This window comes from Lynx rufus, unplaced genomic scaffold, assembly GCF_022079265.1.
Source record: "Lynx rufus isolate CCGP_SWC_20201006 ecotype Redwood Valley unplaced genomic scaffold, mLynRuf1.p SCAF_11, whole genome shotgun sequence".
Classification (NCBI taxonomy): domain Eukaryota; kingdom Metazoa; phylum Chordata; class Mammalia; order Carnivora; family Felidae; genus Lynx; species Lynx rufus.
Genome location: NW_025814825.1, coordinates 64,481,680 through 64,506,767, shown reverse-complemented (window position 1 = coordinate 64,506,767; position 25,088 = coordinate 64,481,680). Strand labels below are relative to the sequence as shown.

The window sequence follows — 25,088 nt, the reverse complement described above, 5'->3', positions numbered from 1 at the left end:
CCTTATAGATCTGAAGCACGCCTCTGATGGGCTGCAGATCGTTCCATGACCCGTAAGAGGAACCAATCTTTTTTCAAACTTTCCCTCTTGATGGGTCCTCACTTTTTTTTTTTTTTTTTTTTTTTGCCACAATCAACATCTCCATGCATATGTCCTTTATTTACTGGCCCTGAAATGAAGGCAAAGTCTGAATTCTCCTCTCCCTCCTCCCAGGGCCCTGAGCAGCATCAGCCACGTAGTAGATGATCAATATCAGCTAACGGTAAATGCACGGACGGCCATTCTCCCTCCGTGTATTTTAATGCACGTTTTCTCTTTGTGCTTCGGCCCTGGTGCGGTCTCCAATTAAGTAAATACATTAATTTATTTAATCACTGAATTAAGTAAATACATATATTTATTTTTTTAATTTTTTAAAAAATCTTTATTTCTGAGAGAGAGAGAGAGAGAGAGAGAGGGAGAGAGAAAGAGAACATGAGTGTGGGAGGGGCAGAGAGAGAGGGAGATACCGAATCCGAAGCAGGCTCCAGGCTCTGAGCTGTCAGCACAGAGCCCTACGCGGGGCTCGAACTCACAGACTGTGAGATCATGACCTGAGCCGAAGTCGGACGCTCCACCAACTGAGCCACCCAGATGCCCCCATATATTTATTTTCAATCACTTGAGGGTTTCAGTGCATCTTATGTATTTATCCTTTAGTGTAAATATAAAATCATTTAGAAGGAAAACTATCGTTTCCTTTATAGCACCACAGTTGGTCCCAGGGACACATTTCCCAACATAGAACACCAGCAACATTACCACATCTTGGGGACGGAATATTGAGAAAATGGAAACGTCTCTGAGGCAAGATAAGGAAAGTGTGGGAAATGAAGCCTTACATTGTGGGTTTGCTCAGAACGCTCTGGGCTCGTGGAATGTCTCTAGCTGGAGTCTGACAGAAGCCCTCCACGAACGGCAAACTCCTTCATTTTGAAGGTCGGTCGGGGACCCCATCAGTCGTCTGTGACTGTCTCAGATGAGCGAGGGGAGTGAGCATATTTCTGGAGCGATGGTAAGGAAGCAGAAGGTCCCTCTTTCTTCTGTTCCTGCAGGAGAATTAATCACCTTGGTTCCCCTTCCCAAGCAGGTTGTTGAGGGACCCATTCTCCTTCCTGAGTCTGAAGGGGGAAGCCATCCTCCCGCGCCCTTCGCCCAGCTTCCCTGGTTCTGCTACGTTCCTCGCAGGTCCATCTTGGGCCACCTCACTACAGGGTGATGCCTCACCACTCACTGAGGCCTCTCAGAAACCTGTGGGAAGCGCCACAGCGGACACTCTGTGGAGTCACGCTAGGTTGCGAGCAAACACCCCACAGAGGTGATCTGCCACCTTCTCTTCTTCAACTACAAGGAGGACCAGGAGAGAGCCCAACAATGGCAAGCATCTCCCAGGGGTCAGCTACAGGCGAGACACAGAACGCACTTCTGTGTTCATTCACCTCAGAGCCAGAGGTGCGGACAGGGTGGGGATGACTAATCCTGGGAAGGAAACGGACCACTGGCCGGAAAACAAAATGGCTCCTGGCCCCCACCCTTTGGAGCTTTGAGAAAAAGAAAGCCCTGCTCAGCGCAAACCTCTCACTCTCCTTGGCCTCTGTGACTCTCCTGGGGACACATGACCTACTTCCCCGAGGACATGTTGTAATAGTGAGTCTGGTTGACTGCCAAGCCCTGTTCTCATGGGGGAAGGCAACACACAGTCTGTCCACATCAGCTTCCTTTGCAACAAGGGTGACATTCAGTGTTTGTGACACTTGTCATGAGAAAGGGGTTCCTCAAACAAGAGCCTGGAGCTATGAGACACACAGGTGCCCCGGGACAAGGAGCCCGAAGTCTGGCTGGCACTTTGCCTTGGGCTTGAGATGCTGCCCAGACACGGAGACCTTTTCCCCACAGCCGGTTTGTTCTGGAAGCTTCTCCACATTGACCTGCCAGTTCCTCAAGTCTCCCTGCCGTGCCCCATGCCACAGGAGCGACACAGCTCTTCAGAGACTGTCCAATCCCAGCTCCATGTTTACCAGTCAGACCAACAACCTAAATCCGAACCACGGACCAGCGCTGAGCTAAGTTCTGGGGTTGCAGGGAAGGGGCGGGGCCTGCCCTCAGCTCCAGCGGAGGAAGCGTCTTGCAGACAGATGGGTGCCACCAAGTGTCACAGGCACTGTGACTGACGGGATAATCCCTCCCTCTTCCCGAACATGACCCACTTTCCGTCCCCTACCCTGACGGAAGGTGCTGCCATTCCCCCAGCTGCCTAATCAACTAGGGGTTATCATCGGGCATTTCCTCTTGTACCCCAAATATCTAGGTCGCCGTTTCCTGAGAACGGTGTTCTTTAAAAATTCGTGGAATTCACCCACTTTCTTTATTCTATTGTCGCTCACCTAATTTCAAGGCACTACAATCTCTTCCTGCAGCTGCCTTCCAAACGGTCCCTTTGCATCCAGTCTCGCACCTCCCCCAGCCCATTTTCCACATGAAATCAGAGCGATCTTTCAGGCACACAGATCCATTTGTCACCCTCCTCCTTAAACTCTTTCAATGGCTTTCCACGCTCCGCTCAACTCCTCAGAAGGCCTTCGTGGCCTGATCTTTGCTTGCTTTTCTAGCTTCATCAACCTAGGCATCCATGGGTAGGTCACCCCCCGCCCCACTCAGCCTCCCACCCACCCCCCCACCCATCCCCCCACCTTTCCATCCGCCCACCTATCCTTCCACCTATCCATCCCCCCACCCATCCACCCATCCACTCAATACTTCCCGCCTACCTTCCAGAGTCGTCCATCTGGCCTTGACCACCACGCTGTCACTCTGAGGCCATGGCTCCGGTCTTCCTTTAATCCCCAGTCCCGATTTATCCTTCAGTCTGTTCCTGGATCCCCATCACACCCTCTGCACAGAAACTTACCCTGCAACTCAGCCTTTCTGGCAGTGGGGCCCCAAATTACTGCTGCCCCCCACCCTGCCCCTGGGGCTGACGTGTTTGCCCGAAGGGAGCACTTCACCTGCTCTCGGGGTCCACAGTGCCGAGCTCCCCAACTGTTGTGGCAACCCCGTTACTTCTCATTACACTCCGCAGCCCAATGCCAAAGGGAAGCTACTCCCTCCTTCTGTCCCAAAGTCTGCAGCCAGGTCAGAGTCCCCCGGCCACCCCTCCCCGCCCGCCAACACCACACACACACACACCCCAGCCAACACTGCCCAGCCCACTGAGGAGGCCCAGCCCTGGGCATGGTTCCTCCCAGTCCACCTGTCTAATCTGGGACTGGAGAATGTGAGCGACTCTGCGGCAGGCAGGAGGCCACAGGCTGTCCCCAAGTGCCCTTCCGTGAGACCAGGAAACTCAGGAATTGAAGAGTCCCAGAGGAATCTCTGACACCCTGCATGCCGGGGAAAAGGACCAGCAAAGTCTTCTTCCTCAATACAGAGGTCACAGAGGGGCAGGGGGAATATTTCGAAATCATCCTGATACAGTCCAGAGTTTGAAAGATGAACGGATTCAGAAAAACATACGCTTTCAGAAGTTAATAGAGACACAAGCACGTTTTGCTCTGAACTACACTCGTAGCGATGGTTTCCTTAAATACCCTTCTCGAGTTTACAGAATCCTATTGTTTTCCTTAGGACAGGATGCGGTGATGCCTGGCGGGTCAACAAGAGAAGGATAAAATTACGTAAAAATGGCTGGGGTTTCTGTTAGACAGACGAGATAGAGAGATAAGTCACCGGGTATCCTGGCCTGTGTGATAAGACAGCACTTCCGGGTCTCAAAGATGTCTTGGCCTGCGATCACAGATGCAGGCCTCAGGTTCCTGCTCTTGGAGGACTGTTTAAGTTGTGGGGAAATCTACAGCACATAAAACTTGCCAGTTTCGTGCCTGTGTGAGTGTAGGGTCCAGTGGCCCTTTATCCTGCTCCCAGAAGGAAACTCTGCACCTAGATGAGATCAAACAACGACTCCCCCACCCCCCTCTCCTGCCTCCGTGACCTCTGTTCTACTTCCTGTCTCTGGGGATTTGACTACTTCTAGGTACCTCTTGTGAGTCGAATCATCCAGTATTTGTCCCCCTGCGACAGGCTTATGTCACTCGGCATCACGTCCTCCGGGTTCACCCACGTGCAGCACATGTCCGCATCGCCTTCCTCTTTAAGACCGAATGACACTGCATTGTTTGCATGGACCACGTCGTGTTGTTCATTCATCTGCCGGCGGGCACTTTGCACGATGTGGTTTTTCGATCCAAACTGAATTCGACCAAACGGACCTATCGAGGGCATAGGCTCGCGAGCTGATTGGCTTTTCTAAACCAAGGATGTGGTACAATTTAAAGAAAAAGTTTCGTTTTCTAAAAATTCCGTTTCAGAGAGGCAGGAGCACAGCACCTTAACCCTGACTTGTTCATTTCCTCAATATCCTGTCATTGCTAATGATTTTTTACAGCCTCGGATCGCTGGCAGGTAGAGCAGGGTTCCTCGGTCCCCCTTGCTTAAAATATCTCCCTGGGAGTCAAGGCTCTCTTTCCACTCACACTCGTCCCCATTACTTCTGACATGGTGATCGCGAGCTTCCTGGCACGTCAAACGGCCCATCTACGCGCTCTTGATTGGACTGCGGGAAAATTGGCCTGCATTTGGGGCGATGCTGACCTATTTTTTCCCTGTGAGATATTATAAAAAGGCACGCAGCTTTGCAGAGGAGCATTGACATTCTGCCTTTTTTCTTTGCCTTTTTCCCCACTGGTGACACAATCTGGGATGTGTTGATGAGACCAGTGTGTTTCCACGTACTCGCCACGGCTCTGCCCTCGGCCCGGAGGAAGGACTGGGCTGTCCCATGCCTTACCTCCTCGCTACTCTGCAGATCACCTGGCTACAGGTGAAGGGCTCCGGGGCCAGAGTCCATGAACCAAGGGAGCCTAGACATGAAGACGGAGCCTTCAAGTGCACCCATGGGGACTTGGCTCGCGTAGTTCTGGCAAGACGGAGAAGGTGGCGCTGTGTGGCATTGGAAATGGAGAGCTCTTGGAAGTCAAGAAACGAACCAAGATGCATCAGTTGGGGTGGAAAGCTGCCTGCCCGGAGACCAAAGGCAACAAGAAACATACCCTCTTTAGCCGTTCTGGTGTAAAAAAGAATGTAGTTCAGTCATCCACATTTTTTAATTGTAGCATTTCCCAACCCAGTCTAGATGTCCGGTTTCTCTCGAACAATCCGAAGGCCTGCCCACCGGGGCTGCGCTCCGGGCACGGACGAGGGCCGAATCTGAGAAGCAGCGCCCCCTGTGGCCACGGCAGGTACTGCTTCTCCTAGCTGAGGCCTGCGGGGCTCTCCCGGTCCCTGGACGTCGCCTGCCTGGCATCTGTGTTTGTGACTCCCCCGGGGCTGCGGTGCCAGTGCGCGGAGCAGAATGGGCACTCAGCAAGCATGTGTTGTTCCCACGACTGCTGCCGGGCAGCTGTCCAAGAGTCCCCAGACGGAGGTGGAGGAGGAGGAAGGTGCTAGCTGGAAAGAAAGTGGAATCTGAAGTTCTTGATTTTATCATCCGCCGACCTTCGAGACCGGAGCACCCCTCCACAGCCTAGGGCAGGCCCCGCCTTTTCAGTGGCACTGGACTTGGCCTCTCAAACACGAGAGCCCTGCCTTTGCCGGGAAGGGCTTCGTTCGTTCATTCCCGAGCACACACTGATGCCCTCGTGAGCGCCGGGGGCTGCCGGGCCCAACAGCCCAGGGAAGAGGGCACAGACTCTGAGGCGCACGGAGAAGTGACCCAGAGAAGGAGAAGTGACCCAGTGACGGAGAAGGGGCGTCAGCTCCTACTCCCTCCTCCCGGCCGGAGCTATAGCAAGACTCACTGAAGGAGGGAATGTCCTGGGTGCAGGGGGAGCACTGCTCCGTGGGAGAGGGAGGAAGTCCCTGAGGGTTTCCTGGAGGAAGGAACGAGGCGCTACTTGAGCAAAGACTTGGATGAGGGGTGCGTGTAGCAGGGACGTGCCAGGCTGCGCGAGCAGCATGGCGAGGAGGTACGGTTCACCAGCAGGGGCGTGAGCAGAGCACCTCTGGAGGACAGCAGGACGGGAGGTATCAGAGGTAAGCTGGGATCTGGTAGGGGCCTGTGGTCTAGGCTGAGCAGGAAGAATTCTTGCATGAACACAACAAGGAGCTTCCAAGGCATTTAATCAAGGAGGCACCCAAGGCAGGACAGGGTTGTCAGAAAGATATTCTGAGGGCAGGTGTATAGAATGGACCAGAACCACAGATGGGCTGGACTGTCAACCCGCAGGTGGCCTGCCTCCAGCTGCCTGTCCTTGGGGACCCATCCCTCCCCTCTGCTCATCGGGGCCCTGCCTGCACCCCGGTGTGTGGAATACGTCCCCTTGGGGTTGCTCGTGCACTTCCCATTGTATCTGCCCTTCCCCCCGGACTGGAATCCCAGGGAAGACCGGGCCACGTTTTCTCCCTCCACGCATCCCCCTGCCACCACCCCACATGGCGATGTGGTGGCCTGCACCCAGCTGACCCTTCTAAAATGTGTGCTGCAATCGCTTACAGTAACAAAGAATCCTGTGTTTGGGCCTCCGGCTTGTTTTTTTTCCGGAATAACTACACCTACAACGTGAGAATCCTGTTTGGAGACGGCAAAATGAATTCATCTTCCAAAGACAAAACTTAACGTTGTTCTGGATCCTCACCGTAGGAAAATAAGAAGTTTAAAAATTTTTAAAAATGATGAAGGAATCCAAAAAGGATCCTCGGAAGATTTCTGCAATCGACGGAACGATTGCCAGTACGGGGGGAAAGTCCTAAAGTCCTATTTTACTAAAAAAGCTATAATGTGAACCACAAACAAATGATTTCTCTTGCTGAAACATCTGGAGAAACATTTCACTGGAATGTTATGCTATTTAAAGATAATGAATGATGGGATTGGTTCATAGCCTTTGTTCAGAAAGGCATTCATAAAACTGTGTTCCAAGAGAGGGAAGGAAGCATTTCTCTGCAGCAGCAGCTTTTACTTTTTGGGGTCCTCCAGTTCTTTCTAGAAGATCTGAAACACAACGTCCTAATTCACTCCGGTGAGTTAGCTAGCACCCTGGAATCTTCAGGTCCGGGGGCCGGGGTTGGAGAGGAGAGATTTGGGGCCAGAGGATGGAGATGTTGCCTTCTGGCTCCGTGTCTGTTTTTCTAATTCCAAATAGTTACGCCAACCATCACACTAATGTACAACGCAGTACAAGTATAGACATTATATACACAGTGGAGACTCATTCGGCTTTTCGGAAGAAGGAAACCCTTCCACTTGTAACAATATGGATGGGCCTGGAGGCCATTCTCTTGAGTGAACTAAGCCAGACACAGAAAGACAGATACTGCATGATCTCACTTAAACGTGGCATTTTAAAAAGTCAAACGCACAGGGGCAAAGAGTAGAATGGGGGTGGCCAGGGGCAGGGACGATGGGGAAAAGGGAGATGCTGTTCGAAAGGTGCAAACTCTCCGTTATAGGACCAATAAGTTCCGGGGATCTAATGCCCTGCATGGTGACTACAGCTTATCACACTGCACTGGAGAGGCGCCTGGGGGGGCTCAGTCGGTCGAGTGTCCGACTCTTGATTTCTGCTCAGGTCAGGTTCTCACTGTCGTTGGCTCAAGCCCCTCTTGGTCTTCACACGGGTGTGGAGGCTGGTTAAGATTCTCTCTTTCTAGGGGCGCCCGGGTGGCTCAGTTGGTTAAACTTCCGACTTCGGCTCAGGTCACGATCTCACGGTTCGTGGGTTCGAGCCCCACGTCGGGCTGTGTGCTGACAGCTCGGAGCCTGGAGCCGGCATCGGATTCTGTGTGTGTGTGTGTCTCTCTCTCTGCCCCTGCCATGCTCACGCTGTCTCTCTCCCTCTCACAAATAAAACATTTGAAAAATTAAAAAAAAGATTCTCTTTCTTTCCCTCTGCTCCTCTCCCCTGCTCCCCGACCCCACCAAAAAAAAATAAAAATAAATAATATAATGCCACACCATATACTTGAAACTTGCCAAGAGCGTGGATCTTAAGTATTCTCGGCACACGCACACATAAAGGTGAGGTGACAGTTGTGATGAGCAGCTTGATTGTGTCATCATTTCATAATTCATAAGTGTATCGTGGCCTCCCTGAGTACCCCTCAACCATATGCAGGAAAGTAACATCAATTCTAAAAATAGTTTGGATTGAAGAAAATACAAACTGACTGTTCTAAAAATGTCTGTTTAAACAACAAATTGAGTCAGGGCTGAACAGTACTCTGTAATTAAGACCAGGAGCACCCCAGCTCCCTGGTATAGGACCCCTCACTGAGGGGCTGCTGTGCCGCCTTGTTCACAATGATTATCTCATTTAGCAGGGGTGGGGTTTTTTTGTTAATTTCTGTAATAGTAATTAAACAGAGTCTTCAACAGAAAAGCGATTTTGCACACAAGTAATGGCAGGACATGGGGAGAGTGCCGGTTTCCTGGCGTTACATTTTTTTTAATATTTATTTATTTTGAGAGAGAGAGAGAGAGAGAGGAGGGGGAGAAAGAGAATCCCAAGCAGGCTCCGTGCTGTCAGCAGAGAGCCCGACGTGGGGCTCAAACTCACGAGCTGTGGGATCATGACCTGAGCAGAGCTCAAGAGTTGGGCGCTTAACCAACTGAGCCACCCAAGAGCCCCTTTTTCCTTTCTTTAAAAAAAATTTTAAGTTTTTTCCATTTATTGTTTCTGAGAGAGAGAGAGACAGAGCACAAGCAGGGGAGGGGCAGAGACAGGGTGAGACACAGAATCCGAAGCAGGCTCCAGGCTCCGAGCCGTCAGCACACAGCCCGACCCGAGGCTCAACCTGACAAACTGAGATCATGACCTGAGCCGAAGGCAGATGCTAAACCGACTGAGCCAACCAGGCACCCCTAAAAAACTTTTTAATGTTTATTTATTTTTGAGAGAGAGAGAAAGAGAGAGAGAGAGAGAGAGAGAGAAGGGCCTCCTGACTTTAAACTGGCATTACACCCTACTAGGTTGCTACTCTGAAATATAGGAGAATGAAAGCTTTTTAAAAAAGCATATCATATCTCATTAAAAAACACATGAGATAGCATTATCTACTTGAATATTATTCATACATATTTATTAATATGTTTAAGTAAGAGTCACAGGGTTAACATACACACACACACACACACACACACACACACACGTAAGCAGTTTATAAAAAGAGTGTAATTCAGGAATCCCCCCTTTTCTCCCTGCCAAGGTACTGATCCTACTCGAATGAGAAAGGGCCCCAGGACCTCTGTTTTTCATCTGCAAAATGCCATTCCCGGTTTTGGCAACTGCTAGAACCCCTTTCAGCTCAGAGAGTCCGGGATTATAATTGTAAATCACACTCCTGATTTCATTTGGGCAAGTGTAGAGGTGCAAATCACCCGGTTTTCAACGATTCCACAGTGAATGAGCTGTACAGGGTGCTGGAGAGGAATTTTAATCAAATGATTCATGAGAAGGTGCCTTTTTATTTCTTCCTGAGGTGGGGGAAAATGCAGATTTTTAAAAGGGCATTATCGGGGCGCCTGGGTGGCGCAGTCGGTTAAGCCTCCGACTTCAGCCAGGTCACGATCTCGCGGTCTGTGAGTTCGAGCCCCGCATCGGGCTCTGGGCTGATGGCTCAGAGCCTGGAGCCTGTTTCCGATTCTGTGTCTCCCTCTCTCTCTGCCCCTCCCCCGTTCATGCTCTGTCTCTCTCTGTCCCAAAAATAAATAAACGTTGAAAAAAAAATTAAAAAAAAAAATAAATAAAAGGGCATTATCACGTGCAGTACAACTTAAGTCACGAATTTATTTATTTATTTTTTTTTCAACGTTTATTTATTTTTGTGACAGAGAGAGACAGAGTATGAACGGGGGAGGGGCAGAGAGAGAGGGAGACACAGAATCGGAAACAGGCTCCAGGCTCTGAGCCATCAGCCCAGAGCCTGACGCGGGGCTCGAACTCCCGGACCGCGAGATCGTGACCTGGCTGAAGTCGGACGCTTAACCGACTGCGCCACCCAGGCGCCCCTTAAGTCACGAATTTAAAACCTCAATCCCCCTAATAAAAATGTTGCGGCCAAGTCACTGGGATCAGTGCCTTCGTTCCTGCATTTCGTTTGTTTTCCAAGTATCGTCAGGAGTAAAAACATCAGAGTCCTGCCTGCAGCAGAACGTAAACGGCCTCTGGACACAGAAGCACGTTCCCGCAGACTCCCTTCTCCTGTCAATTCTAACACCGGCCGCCTTCACTGTAGCAAGAATCATTGAAAAGGACGGCAACCACAAACACTTGGCCATCCTTAAACTGAGTTGGCATTAGAGACGCTGGGCTCATTAGCAGCTCGAGTATCAGCGGGGGTAACAGTACGATCGTCCGGTGAGCTGGGATCACGTGGTTCTGGGGAGTCACACAACACCCACTGGGCTGGGTTTCAGAACCCGTGCTTCAGTAAGGTTACTGACCCGGGCAAGTCCAGACAGACAGACACACGCATAAACCAGCCACCATTCGTTAAATACCACAAGTGTTGACTCAACGGCTCAAATAATGTCAGATTTCAAAGCCACGCACGCTTACCCAACAGTCTCCATACAAACTTCACTATTGCCTCTGCTGGGCCATGACTGGTGAGGCTCCAACACCTTTTTTTTGTTTTGTTTTTTCTTATGCCTCTACTTATTTTGAGAGAGAGAGAGAGAGACAGAGAATCCCAAGCAGGCTCCACACTGCCAGCACAACGCCCGAAGCAGGGCTCAAACCCACGAACCGTGAGGTCATGACTTGAGTCAAAATCAAGAGTCAAACGCCCAGCCGACTGAGCCCCCCCAGACGCCCTCCCCCAAATTTAAATTCTAGCTGGCACACCACATTACGTTCACTTCAGGGAGGTGCATGACCTAGTGATTCAACTTCTCTATACTCTGCTGAGCTCCCCACGACGGAGCTGCCACCTGTCACCAGCAGTCCTGCTACGATACCATTGACTCCATTCCCGATGCTGTGCCTCTCATTCCCGGGGCTTATTCATCCCACAACTGAAAGCCTGTGTCTCCCATTTTGCCCTTTAAGCTTAAGGCAGACATCAACCTCTGGGAGGCCTCACACATGGAGAGTCATTTTCAAATGGAAGTGAAAACTGGGGGGGGGGTGCGGGGCTGGGCTGCGGCTTGGGGCGCAGCACCGTGGGCGTGGTTTGCCCCGTGCACAACCTTTCGCCGTGCAAGGAGAACGTGTCCCCGAAGCTGAGACCTGGGACTCAGGGGCCACTGCTGTCTGCACATCAAGGAGGAGGATGAGCGGGGTGGGCAGAGGGAGGACGGCCGTGACACGAGACCGCAGAAGCCATAGGTGTCTGCCTCACGGCCTCAGAAAGCAATTACACGGTTTTGAGGCTCAGTCCACACGACCCACAACAGGAGCTTTTTCCAGGAGCTTCTACCTGGGTGACCGCCTGGGCTCTTAGCAGACCCCGTCTTGGGCCCTGGTGGGAGGCTGCAGCCCTCGGTGGCCCAGCATGACCCTGGAGGGCTGCTGGAAGCTTCTCCAAGGCAGCGTACTTTGCAAAACAGGTCAGAGAAGGTGCCCTTAGGTGGAGATGACTGAAGAAGGGGCCCCCCTGGGCAGAAAGGTGCAGGGTCCAGACATCACTCCAGCCGGAAGGGCCTATGTCATCAACAGCTGCCCACAGAGCAGCTGGCTGGGTCTGGACACAGTGAGCATCCGTCATCAGGAGGCAGGAGAAGGAGGGCCCAGGGTACCCTGGCGCAGGCAGGCGGGAGATCATCTCCTGGGCTGCTTTTCGTAACAAAAGCTCCGCTCTGCCTGTGGCCAAACTGGGAGCCACCTGCCAGGGGGCCACCCCTGTACATGGCAGGGGGTGGGGGGGTGGGAAGTCTCAGCCACCCAGGCAGAGGAAAGAGGAGGGGAGACCCACACCCTACAGCATTCAGAGGGGCTGCTGGTGGGCCTGGAGACGACACCGTCAGCTGGACGTCCCCGCTGCCAGCCTCTCCATGGAAACCGGAGGAGAGGAGGGCACTCGCAGATGGGAGCCCCAGCCGATTAAAGGGTTCGCAGGTGCCACAGAGGTGCGCGGAGGCAGCAGTGCTGGTGGGGAGGGCGGAACTGGGGGGACGCGGGGTGGGCAGGAAAGCCCCTGTCCGGAGGGAGACGTCTTAGCGGGGCCCCAAACACCAGCCCCGCGCTCAGCACTGCCAGCGAGGGGCACGGCGGTCCTCTGCGTAGAGGTCTAAAGGAGGAGGCCGCCTGGGGGTGCGGTCCCCAGGGCCTGGAGGGCCCTCCGAGGCCGTGTCTTAGAGACGGGCCCCACCCCACAGCTAGGGCGGCAGCTCCCCCACTTGTGTGCAGAGCCCCTGCACCCCAGCGCCCCGAACCACCGCAGAGTGCCGGGCCGGGGGGCGGGGACCACTTTGTCCTCCTCCCCCGTGAACGCGCAGGTGGCACAGTGCACAGGTCCCACGGGAGATGGGCTGCGCCACGGCTGAGCCGGGGAAGCGCCGAAGGTCCAGAGTCCGGCATTTCCGAATAATGCGGTTATCCTTGGGGAGGAATGCAGCATTCTGGGAAACTCCGAGCACCACGGGGTTAGCCAGGAAGCAAATGAGGCCTGCCCGTCTGGAGAGAGGGCCAGTTCCCATCTGCGGGGGGCACCTCACGTAGTTTCTTGCGGGTGGATTTCAGAGACATGTCCCCAAAGACAAATGTGTGTGACTTTCTCGCCAAGGCAAATAAACATTCTAACACTGAAGGACAGGAACATCATCTTAACAGAACAGCGCTCACACTCGGGCAGGTGATGGCGAAACAATCAGATGGGGACCAGCGAGCTGAGACTGTGTCTGCAGGAGGGGCTGGTGTGTGGCACCTCCAAAAACCCACCGACAGCTCTAAGGAAAAGGGGAAGGTGAGGGGCGCCTGGCGGCTCGCTCAGTTAGGTATCTGACTTCAGCTCAGGTCATGATCTCACAGCTTGAGTTCGAGCCCCGTGTCGGGCTGTGTGCTGACAGCTCAGAGCCTGGAGCCTGCTTCGGATTCTGTGTCTCCCTCTCTCTCTCCTCCTCCCCCACTCACATTCTCATTCTCTCTCTCTCTCTCTCTCTCTCATAAAAAAGCCGGGGTCGGGAGGGGAGGCGAGCCTCATCTTTTTTGCTTTTGATTCCAAGATTATCCCTTCATTTCAGAAACCTCATTGCTCTATAATGGTTCCAGAATTTTTCAGAACAAGTGTGAAGAAAGTAAGCTGAGTCCCAACCACTAGTTTCTCTCTCCCTCTTTCCCTCTGTGTGTGTGTGTGTGTGTGTGTGTGCGCGTGTGCGTTTGGTTGTCTAAGTAACCGGTGTCTAGCTCTCCCTAAGTTACAGATTATTTTCTTAGATTATTTTATTCGTTAAATCCTACAAGCAAGATGATCATCCCCACGACAGGAACACAGAGGCTTGGGACCACAGAACTTGCCAAAAATGGCCCCGCTTGGAGGGTGAGGACTGGGGAGAGAAGAGACGGAATCCAAACTCTAAGCCTGAGCTTCTGTTCGCCACCACATAGGGTCGATCTGTCTTTCCCGGGTGACAGAGGTTGTCCTGGGCAGCCCCAGGGAGGAAGATAGGATGTGTGTTTAAAATTACTTTCTCTGTTAAAGGCCAGGGAACCTCACATACATTCTTGATGTCATAATCAAATAGCCTTTTTTTTTTTAACATTTATTTATTTTTGAGAGACAGAATGAGACAGAGCACAAGTAGGGGCGGGGGCGGGGCGGGGGGGACACAGAATCCGAAGCAGGCTCCAGGCTCTGAGCTGTCAGCACAGAGCCCGACACGGGGCTTGAACTCATGGCCCGCGAGATCATGACCCGAGCCGAAGTCAGACGCTCAACCGACTGAACCACCCAGGCGCCCCTCAAATAGCTTCTTAATATTAATTTGTGATGACTCTTGCACAGAAATCCCTAGGAAACCTAAAATATGCTGTACATTTGAGCACGTTTTTATCTCTCGTGCATCTGAATCCTCCCAGGGTTTAACTTGGCTCGTGGTATAAACAATTCCTCGTTTCCATCCAGAATGCGCAGCATGTTGCTATGTTTTCGGGAAGGAGAAAAATCATCTTAATTTATGTAAAGAGAATTCCTAAAGATATGTATAATGGAGTCCGTGAGGCATAAACACCAAATGTGTAAATATCACAGAATTAGCTCAGCACATATTGTCTCGAAAATGGAAACAAATCCCTTTGCTGCAAACAGTCGCTCAGGAGAACCTTGAGTTTTGTTATTTTGCTATTAATGTGCACGTGGAGGGCGCTGATAGGCAGAATTCCGAGCATATCCCCCAAGATTCCCACCCCTCGGCTTTCTCCATCAAACGCTCACCTAGGTGCTGCTGCGAAGGGGCTGTGAAGATGGAATCAGGGTTATGAAGCAGCTCCCCTCAACACAGGGGAACATCCCGGATTGTCGAGTGGCCCAGGCCAGTCCCACGAGCCCTCATGAGCACCAGTGAGAGAGATGTGGCAGCGGGGGGCACGCAGATACCCAAACCGGAGAGGGCCCCCCGGACGCTGGCCTGATGCTGGAGGACGGGGGCCACGAGCCAAGGAGAGGAGTTGCCGAGACCCGGGGGCCACCCAGCCGATAGCCAGTGCGGGAACGTGGATCCCACCCAGTGACCTCGGAAGTGACTCATCCCAGAGCCGCCGTCAAGAAGCACAGGTAACCTGCGGATACCCTGATTTCGTCCTGCGAGCCTCTAAGCAGGGAACCGGCCAGACGCAGAGGCTGTGTTGGGTGCTGACCTTGGGAACGGGGTGTAAGCCACGGGTATTGCTTTAGGCTGCTACATTGATGGTAATTTGTCACAGCAGCAAGAGGAACCTGATACGGCTGAGTGGGAGAGTGGCCACAAGCATACACGTGTGCAAATGCGCAGAAGCGCCTTCTCCACCCTGCTTTCTCTGCAGGCTACGAGCTGAAACCGCCCACGTGAGTTCCCAGGACTTGAAATGGACTCAGCGAGAGGCCCTTCTTTGTCACTGTTTCACTCTTTGTGCCCATGGAGATCCTCATGTGCCCAGAGGGACTGCCCACAGCTGGAAGGTAAGGAGCTATTTCATATCTCCTACTCCCTACGCCAAAAGCACTTAACATTCGTTTGCATACGCTCAGTGAGCCAAGTATTAAATTTAGGGTATCTACTTATCACTAGCATTCATCCTAAAACAATAATGAACACATGGCAGAGTTCCTCGCCGTGGCATATTTTTATGTGTGTGCCAAACGTGAATTTTCAATATATACATTGCATTTAATTCTCTTGCTCAACTGCCGTTTTCTTTCTGATGGGGAAGAAGAGAATCTTCAGGAAGACCTTTCGTTAAAGTAAAATAATGTAACACAACATTTCTCTGCCTTATATCTTCCCTATACTCCTTAATACAAGAAGTACCAGACGAAACTAATGTATTGGGCATACATAAGCTTACGGTTCCTGAAAATACTAGGCATTGAAGACTGTATTGAAATTTGACTCATAGATTCGTTTATGACTAAGTCAGAATGTAGCTGTCCACTTAAAAGGGTCCACAAGAGACTTTTTAAAAATATCACAGTCAGATAAAAGGCATTTTTGCCGGGACGTGAGATTCGCTGAGGAGCTGTGACAGAAACACAGAGATTGGGCAGAAAAGACGTTAATCCACGGTGCCATACAGATGGCCCACACACTCACGCTGTTTCCCTGCGTTAAGACAGAGCTCTTAATTCAAAATCTGGAACAGGACCATTCTCCTGGAATATGTTGGTTCACATTTTTCCTTCAAATTAAGATTCCTTCCATTTGAGTAAAGAAGCAAAGAGGGCCAAAGAATTTCATAAATAAAAATAGAAGCCGTGCCTCTACCGCTTGCTGAAGAGGAGGGAGGTGTAAGGAATCCCGCCCACACTTGAGAGCGATATCTTGAAAGCGCATTTTATGTACCCGGAACAGAAAGGATGATGGGGTAGCGGCATGTTCTAGCACGGGCAAGCTGCTACCTTGGAAATGGTGTGTGACAGACTGGGAACAAGGGGATGTTCCACAAGAAGGTGCAAAAACGTCAAGAATAAAGATATTTTAAGGATAACGTGTCTCTCAAGGGCTCTTAACCTTTTTGGTGACGTGGCTCCGTTGGGCCATCTAAGAAAGCTTATTCCCATAACACTTTTAATGACCTGAGAGAAAATACATAGGACTAACAACGTAACTTTGTAAATGGATGAAAGGTTTAAACAGACGCTACCAAAGATGTATTCTGGGCACATAAGCACACGAACAGACGCTCAACACCATTGGTCACTGGGGACACGCAAATTAAAACTGCGTTGAGATCCCACAGCTCACCTATCATAAAGGCAAAACATTTTTTTTAAATTTTTTTTTTTCAACGTTTATTTATTTTTGGGACAGAGAGAGACAGAGCATGAACGGGGGAGGGGCAGAGAAAGAGGGAGACACAGAATCGGAAACAGGCTCCAGGCTCTGAGCCATCAGCCCAGAGCCTGACGCGGGGCTCGAACTCACGGACCGCGAGATCGTGACCTGGCTGAAGTCGGACGCTTAACCGACTGCGCCACCCAGGCGCCCCAGGGCAAAACATTTTTAAAGGAAAAAATTGACACTATCAAATGCTGGCAAGGGTGCAGATTAAGGGGAACATTCACACTCTGGTGGCGGGAACACAAACGGTGATACCCACCGTGGAAACCAGTCTGGAAGTGTGTTATCAAATTAAACATACCCGACGTGCAATCCAGTAATCCCATCATACTTACTTCTCCCACGTGAACTGGAAACCTAGTTTCACACAGAAACTTATGCGCACAGGTCGTAACGATTTGATTCCTAAGTGCCCCAAACTGGAACCAGACCGCACGCCCCCCAACTGGGGAAAGACTAAACACACAATGATCCTTCCACACGACAGAAAATGGGACGAGCCGTGGACTAGAATGATTCTGAAATTCACATGCTACGTGAAAGAAGGCAGACTCAATAGGCTACCTACTGTAGGAGTCCAAGTATATGACATTCTTGAAAAGGCAACATTGTAGGGATGGAGAACAGATCAGTGGTTGCCAGGAGTTAGGGGTGGGGCTGGAGGGTCTCACTTTAAAGACACAATACAGGAGAGTTTTTCTTTGCGGGGTGAGGGGGTAGGCAATAACACCTCCGTGCCTTGACCGTAGTGTTCGTTACACAGCTCTGATGTATTTGTCAAAACTCATGGAACCATACCAAAAGAAATGACTTCTACCGTGTGGAAATTTGAAAGTCAAATTCTAAGACGAAGTTGTGTCATTGTCTCCACCATAAAAAAACTTTTTTAAGGTATGAGGAAAATAAAAGTATGAAGGAAGACAATTATATGGAAATAAAGACTTACATTTTCTCACCATCTAAATTTACAGACCCTCTGAATTCTACCCGAACACTCACAAGAGACCCCATGGTAATAATTTCAGAGCCCAGGGGAGCCTGGGTGGCTCAGTTAGTCAAGCGTCTGACTCTTGATTTCGGCCCAGGTTTGTGAGATCAAGCCCTGTGTCAGACTCTAGGCTGATTCTCTCTCTCTCCCTCTCTCTCTGCTCCTCCCCGTCTCTCTCTCTCTCTCTCTCTCTCTCTCTCTCTCTCTCAAAATAAGTAAATAAACATTTTAAAAAATTTCAGGGGTGCCTGGGTGGCTTAGTCGGTTAAGCATCCCACTTCAGCTCAGGTCATGATCTCAAGCTTCGTGAGTTCAAGCCCTTCGCCAGGCTCTGTGCTGACAGCTTGAAGCCTGGAGCCTGCTTCGGATTCTGTGTCTCCCTCCCTCTCTGTCCCTCCCCACTCATACCCTGTCTCTCTTTCTCTTAAAAGTAAACAAACATTAAAAAAATTTTTTTAATTAAAAAAAAAAAAAAAAAGAAAAAGAATTCCAGAGCCCAGACCAACATACTCGGGAATGTGATAGAGAGAGTCCTGCAAACAGCTGGTGTTCCTGAACTGCCCAAGGGGTACCCCCTGCAGGCCGCAGCCCTCATTTGACCACCCCGGCAGAAAAGAAAACCCTGCGGGGCACCTCTCCCAGGGAACCTTTTGGGAAGGTCATGCTAGATTAGCAGGTTCTTGAAGGCCGTGACCATGTGACCTTTCTGTCCCTAGCGCCTGGCCTAGAGATTTGATAAATCCCTGTATTTGTTAGACAAATAAAATATCTTTGCTGATTTCTAAAAAGAAATCAATTTTACCTATTTGCCATACAACTGATACTTCCATGTAATTTACTTAACATACTTTATTGCGTTAATACTAAGGATTTAGGTAACAATTTAAATGTATAAAGGGATGTGTAACTTTGTTATTTACACGGCATACACCGTGGAAGAAATTAACCTGAAAAATTACAGGTGACAGAAGCTAATTACATAAGCCACCATGGACAGATGCCAAGGACCTCCTAACTTTATCTTACAATGTATATTAAACTCCTTCCCCCAAACAGAAATGGCTTAACGTTGTAACTTGAAGTGTATGCCAATCCAAGGTTTAATTTCGCTTTTCAGATTAAGCAGCACATGTGTAATTTAAAACTGATGTGAATCAGCAAACAACGTCATCGGGCTTACAATTCATGCGGTTTTGACAACTGCAAACAAATTGAACGCATCCATCTATTCACAACAGTCACTGTATTTCACAGACATGTCACTTTGCTGGCTATGCAGCTCATTCTCCCTTCGCAGGGTGAAAGCTGATGTGTGCTGACCTTGACCTCTAACACAGCCACTCGGTGTTTTGCTCGGCTATAAAAGTTGGGCTCAAAGGCCGACATGAAACTAAATGCCACAACTGTTTTCTGATGGGGGTGGGGGGGTGGGGGGTGGGTGCAGCCCTCAGCTACCAAATCCCGCGCTTTCCAAAATGTCGTTTTGAAGGGAGACACACATTTCCACCACATACCGCAAAGTCTGCACCCAGGATGGGACGTTTACCAGTTTTCACTTTGTACTCAGGCAGCCTTGCAGAGGGATCTGGGATCAGACAAGCATGCTCACCTAAGCCAGCGCAGCAAATCTGTCCCACACCCAGAACAAATGGTTCTCGGGCGCCTGGGTGGCTCGGCGGGTTGAGCGTCTGACTCTCCATTTCGGCTCCGGTCATGATCTTACTGTTTGTGGGTTCAAGCCCCAAGTCCGGGCTTTGCACTGAGCGTGGAGCCTGCTTGGGACTCTCTCTCTCTCCCTCTGCCCTGCCCCCCTATCCTCGCTCCTGTGTGCGCACACTCTCCTTCCCTCTGTCTCTTAAGAAAGAAAGAAAGAACGAAAGAAAGAAAAAAAAGAAAGAAAGAAAGAAAGAAAGAAAGGGAAAAGAAAGAAAGAGAAAAGGAAGGAAGGAAGGAAGGAAGGAAGGAAGGAAGGAAAGAAAGAAAGGGAAAAGAAAGAAGAAGGAAGGAAAGAAAGAAAGAAAGAAAGAGAAAGAAAGAAAGGGAAAAGAGAGAAAGAAAGAAAGAAAGAAAGAAAGAAAGAAAGAAAGAAGAAAGAAAGAAGAAGGAAGGAAGGAAGGAAGGAAGGAAGGAAGGAAAAAGAAAGAAGAAGGAAGGAAGGAAGGAAGGAAGAAAAGAAGGAAGAAAAAGAAAGAAAGAAAATAAAAGAAAAGAAAGAAAAGAGGGAGGAAGAAGGAAAGAAAAAGAAAAGAAAAGAAAAGAAAAGAAAAGAAAGAAAAGAAAAGAGGGAAGAAGGAAGGAAGGAAGGAAGGAAGGAAGGAAGGAAGGAAGGAAGGGTGGGTTCTTGACGCACAGAGAAAGACCATTAAAACGTGAAAAGAGGAACGGACTCACACTGCAAAACTCTCCGAAGAGGGTGGATGGAATCGATAGGCAGCAATGATCAAGTGTGCATTTAAAAGCAGTTACGGAACCGCCTTATCTGCACTAAGTTTTCTACTATTTCCTTCCTGCTCAGAAAGTCCGGGCTCTGAGGAAACACACAGAGGCCTGTCAGAACCAGCGCAATTCGCAGACGGAGGGAGCAGCCAAGAAGTGGGTGCAGCCCAGACACCTAGATAAACAGAACCTGAGCCATCAGAGATCGGCTTCTTTGTCAAATCAAGGGGATTTTAAAGTTTGTTCAGATGCTGCGTGTCGTAGGTTGGGAAATAAGCAAAACACCCAGCAAATCTCCCAAACAAATCTTCTCTGAAGTTCCGCTCTACCCATAAATCTGAAGGTCACCACTAAGGCAATACACGAACCTGGAGGAAAGAAGCAATTCAGGATTACTGTATGCAGGCAATCAATATTCTCTCTAATAGTTTTTGTAGAGTGCATCAATTTTCTTAGCTAAAAAAATGATGGTGCTTTCTGTTTTATAGCTAAACACAGTATAAAATATGGAAAAAGCCACCTAAAGGGGAAAAAAAAGCCATAATGCTTTAAATAATAACAGTAATACAATAATAACAGCATGTTAAAATGCACCGGGATTGGCATTTTGTCGTAAAAGTAAAATTAAACCCGGAAAGTGATTCACTTTATGCCCTAGCATGGAATGAGTCAGTCTGATGGAAATGACTAAAATAAATCACTGAAAAATGTTACTTTTTGTTTTTTTCTTTAGCCACGTATTTTCTGCCACGACGCGACCATCTCAGGGTCACGGGCTAGCAGGCCACGAGGAGTCGCAAACAAGCCGCTCCTCCCCGGCGAGACCTAGCGTCCAGGTCTGGAGACACGCCCCAGCTGGCACGCACACGAACCCGGCCTTGCATCCCAGCTCGGCCACTTCCCAGTTATGTGGCCTTGAACAACCCCTTTCACCGTCCGAGTCTCAGTTTTACGAGCCATAAAATGGGCTGGCATCTCACATACGTGCCGCTCTCCGACGGAAGACAACCCAGCCCCACTAAGGGAACCCGCGATCTCCTCCTGTGCCCTCTCCGCGGGGCGTCCACAATGAGTAGGATCCTAGTTCAGGGAATATGTTTTTTTAATAACACAGCCCCTGAAAATATAAGCCACTATTTCATTTTATCAACCAATGAGCCCTATGGGTTCTAGTGCTGGAGGAAGACGGAGCCGAACTGGTCTCAGGGAGATATTAATGCCCTCCGGGTCTGCAGCGTGACACCCCCCGAGAGGCGTGTGCGAACCCACCACGGCGGAGGCCACGCCACTATGCCTGCCTGGCTCTGTGCAAAGAGAGACAAGAGCACCTGACACTTGGAGGTGCCTGAATGGGAGCTATTACTGGGCGCGCTCTCTCTCTCTCTCTCTCTCTCTCTCTCTCTCTCCCATCTCTTTATTAGGTTTTGAGAGCAGCTGCCCCACTGGTCTCCCCGCCTGCTTCTAGCTCCTCACCTGCTGGTTCTCCGCGCTCCCGTGGCCATCAGGACTGTTCTGGACGCGCAGAACCTGTTGCCAGACTGGAGCGGAGAGTCTAGTCTCCGTCTGGCTCACCAAGCCCACCCTGTCCAGGCTCCTGCCCAGCTGTCACCTCGGGGCCCCGCTCTGTGATCCAGGAAACGTGAGAGCAGCTCTAAGAGATGGAACAGAATATTCCCGCTGTAATGGGAAAGCCTCTTACGGGAGGAAAAAAATGAATGTTAATGGCGAATCTTCCAAATGTGACCTACCGGGTGTAACAACTAAAAACGCCTGCTTCCTCCCTCGTGCAAATGCTCCAGTTAAACTGGCTCCTTAAACAGCCTTATAGGTAAGAGAAAATAAACAGAAGCTGCTTAAAAATTTTAATAGCCCATACTTCCTTCCAGACAGGAATCTATTACAGCGGAGGAAAAAAACAAAACAAAACAAAACAAAAAACAAAAAACAAAAAATTCAGCTTCTTGTTGTCACACAGCATGAGACATTACAAGGAGTTATCTACAAACCTGAAATGTTTCCTCACTCTGAGCAAAAGAGAAAACCTGGACGCCCGAAACTCTGCCTTGAGAAAACCCAACATAGGGGTCTGGATCTTTAAAAATAAAATGGCTAAGAAGTGACCATTTGTTCTCTAAAAGGATTAGCTGCTTTACAAAAGGATTATCTGCGTTTTTCTAAAAGGTACTAAGCTTAGCCAGTGTGTGTAAACCGCAATCCGAGTCAAGGTAACTTTTCAGGACTACGTTATGCTGTGACACTGGGTGTATTTGAGATGAAAAATAACCCTGGAGCTCAGCACAAACCAGGTGGCTGAACGTCTGCTGCTTGGGGGCTGCCCTCCGCATCTATACCCTCTTCCCACGTCCTGGCATCCCTCTTACACGTCCCAGGGCAGGATCCCACCTGCCGGCCCCGCCCTCCATGCACCTGTAGCCAAACTTCAGCAGGGAGGTGATGCAGGCTCCGACAACCAATCCTACCCAAGCCATCGGCTCTTCGGGGTGAGTCACAGACCCAGGGACCTTTCGGAAGTGTCCGCAGAAGCCACAGCTGTGACCGGCCGGTGCCAGCAATGCCCAGGAGCTTCAGCGCCACGGACCACAGGCCACATCCTTACCAAAAGCTTCCCAAGGCTGGACGTGAATTGTGGTTGAGAGCCTCCCGGGCTCCCGCCCCCTTTCTGAACCTTGTTCTCCAGACTTCCGGTTGATTCTGAGAACTACCCAGTAACTTCTGTCCAGTTCCTTTCCTTGCGAAGTTAACCAGAGTCAGATTCGGTGGCCTCCAGCTAAAAGCCACAACCCACACACCCAAGATGATGAAAAATGAGGGTTCCTCACCAGCATGTACGCTCAGGAAAGAGCCGCTCCTTCTTCCCCACATGAAAGGGGCCAACCCGTGTGACCCACAGGACACTGCGGGGAAGACAAGATGACTTCTGAGGTCAGGTCCCAAAAGAGGTTGTGGCTTCTGCCTCGCTTCCTCTGGGATCGCTCTCTCTGGGGGAAGGCAGTTGCCGGGACAGGAAGGTGCTCCCGCGGTGCTGTGGGTGGATCCCCGTGGAGGGGAACGGAGGCCTCCTGCCCCACCGCCAGTGTCACCTTGCCGGTCACGGAAATGGGTCTTCTTCGAGTGCCGGCCAAGCCTGCAGGGGTGCTGGCTTCGGGCAGGTGAGGTGACGGAGAGCCGCCAATTCTGTCCCGGCGCTCGGAAAACTGCATCAGCATAGTTGACGGGAGCAGCCTCTTCTGCGCCTGGGAACGTGCATTTCCAGGAATCCCAGGGCCTCCTCCAAATGCAGACACATGGTGCCGATGGGTGAGGTGTTCTCGATCTGTTTATGCATCACAACAGCGACTCTGTCGCAAGCTCGCCTACAGTTGAACCAACGCTCAGTAACTTCTAGATTGAAAAATTATGTATTACCAAGGGGGTGCCTGGGCGGCTCAGTCAGTTAAGCATCTGACTTCGGCTCGGGTCATGATCTCACGGTTCGTGGGTTCGAGCCCCGCGTTGGGCTCTGTGCTGACAGCTCAGAGCCTGGAGCCCACTTCGGATTCTGTGTCTCCCTCTCTCTCTGCCCCTCCCCTCATTGTGCTTTCTCTCTCTCTCTCTCTCTCTCTCTCTCTCTCTCTCTCTCACACACACACACACACACACTCACACAAATAAATAAACATCAAAAAAATTATGTATTACCAAGAATCTTTACGAAAGCCCCAAGTTACGTGGGGCATGTCAATTCTTCCATGTTCCATAACCCAATGGGACCCTCTTGAACATCTGCCCAGGTTGTCCTGGGTAATCTTGAAGGTTTTATTGCTTGGGTCGTTAAATGTTCCCCAAGTACAGCAAGGGAAGGTGGGCAGAGGACAAACGTACTGACGGCAGGGAGGCGGCGAAACCCCGCTGACAAAGCACAACCCACCTGCTCCCGGGTCTCAACAACATGTCGCCCACCTTCCCTTGGTGACAAATGTCATGACTGTGCCCCTGTAACTCATCCCCATGAAGAGCACAAACTCTTTCTCAATAAAAATGCTTGAGTTTGTCCTCACACCTTCCGGTAATTTGTTCAGACACCCAGTTTCCCAGAAACATCTTCGGCCTCGCACGGGGCTTAATGTGATTTTTCACGCATCTCGACACGGTATTTAACCTCCCCCCGCCCCCCGCCCCCCACCAAATGCACCTTGCACGTGATGTGGATATCTTGCAGCTGAAGCCTGCAGAGAAGTCACCCCCCTCCAGCCAGACAAGATCTGCTCGCTCGGATCTGCTCTGCTCATTTAAGGGGCTCAGCCCTCACCCACCAGAAATCAGGCAGCGGGAAATGAGTGCCAGGCGGTTAACCCCCAACCCCAGACTCAACCGACTCTTGCCAGAGATGCCCGGAAGTGAAGTGTTTGGATGCTGCATGAAAGAAAGATCGTGATGCCAACAGACGTCGTGGGGTATCTTGAGAGGACTTGGCTCAAAGCAGAAAGTCTCACAGAGCCCTTCAAACACACTCGAAGTGATTTTCGGTCAGAAGCAAAGGGGCAAATCGTCCCACTGTCTGGTTCCTCACAGGCTTGCACTTCTCGCCCCGGGTCCCGGACAGACCCCTGAGGCAGGGCCAGGGCCCAGGAGGCTGTCCCCCCGGACTGCTCACGTGATGAGGCCATCGGGCCATCCCCTTGAGACTTGGCAACCGCAGGGGGAAAATACTGGACATTTCTTGGACCAGCTTTGCTATTACTCATGTGAAAAGAATGGCATGCCAGCCGCTCTGACGGGCGAAGAACCAGCTCTCAGGGCCTCTGGCCTGGGCAGGAGCACGTGGTGGGGCGGCCACGGCTGCTGGCAGAGCCGCGGTCAGTGCCACTGGGGCCGGGGGCCGGGGCCCGGGGTCACAGCACTCGCTCCACTAACTCAAGCATCCCCGGCGGACGGGAAGGAGGGAGAGCTCGGTGGGGTCTGGGGCTCTGGAAGAAGAGGCCTTGGTGGTATCTGTGGGTGGGAAAACAAGAGTAGGGTGGGTGGGAAGATGGGAGCCAGGGAGAGAGCTGGGGGGAGGGCAGGCCCCGACCACAGGCGCTCTGTGTGCTGCTGCTGCCC

At 50.9% G+C, this 25,088-nt stretch overlaps 1 long non-coding RNA gene across 1 annotated transcript; it reads right to left on the bottom strand.

Annotated features, from left to right (window-relative positions):
* Positions 1-664: 664 nt before the first annotated feature.
* Positions 665-3,170, bottom strand: LOC124507230 (uncharacterized). The gene is made up of 2 exons (XR_006960964.1): positions 2,808-3,170; positions 665-1,088 (listed from the first exon to the last, which is right to left on the bottom strand). It is a non-coding gene; the product is annotated as an uncharacterized LOC124507230 (long non-coding RNA).
* Positions 3,171-25,088: the final 21,918 nt, after the last annotated feature.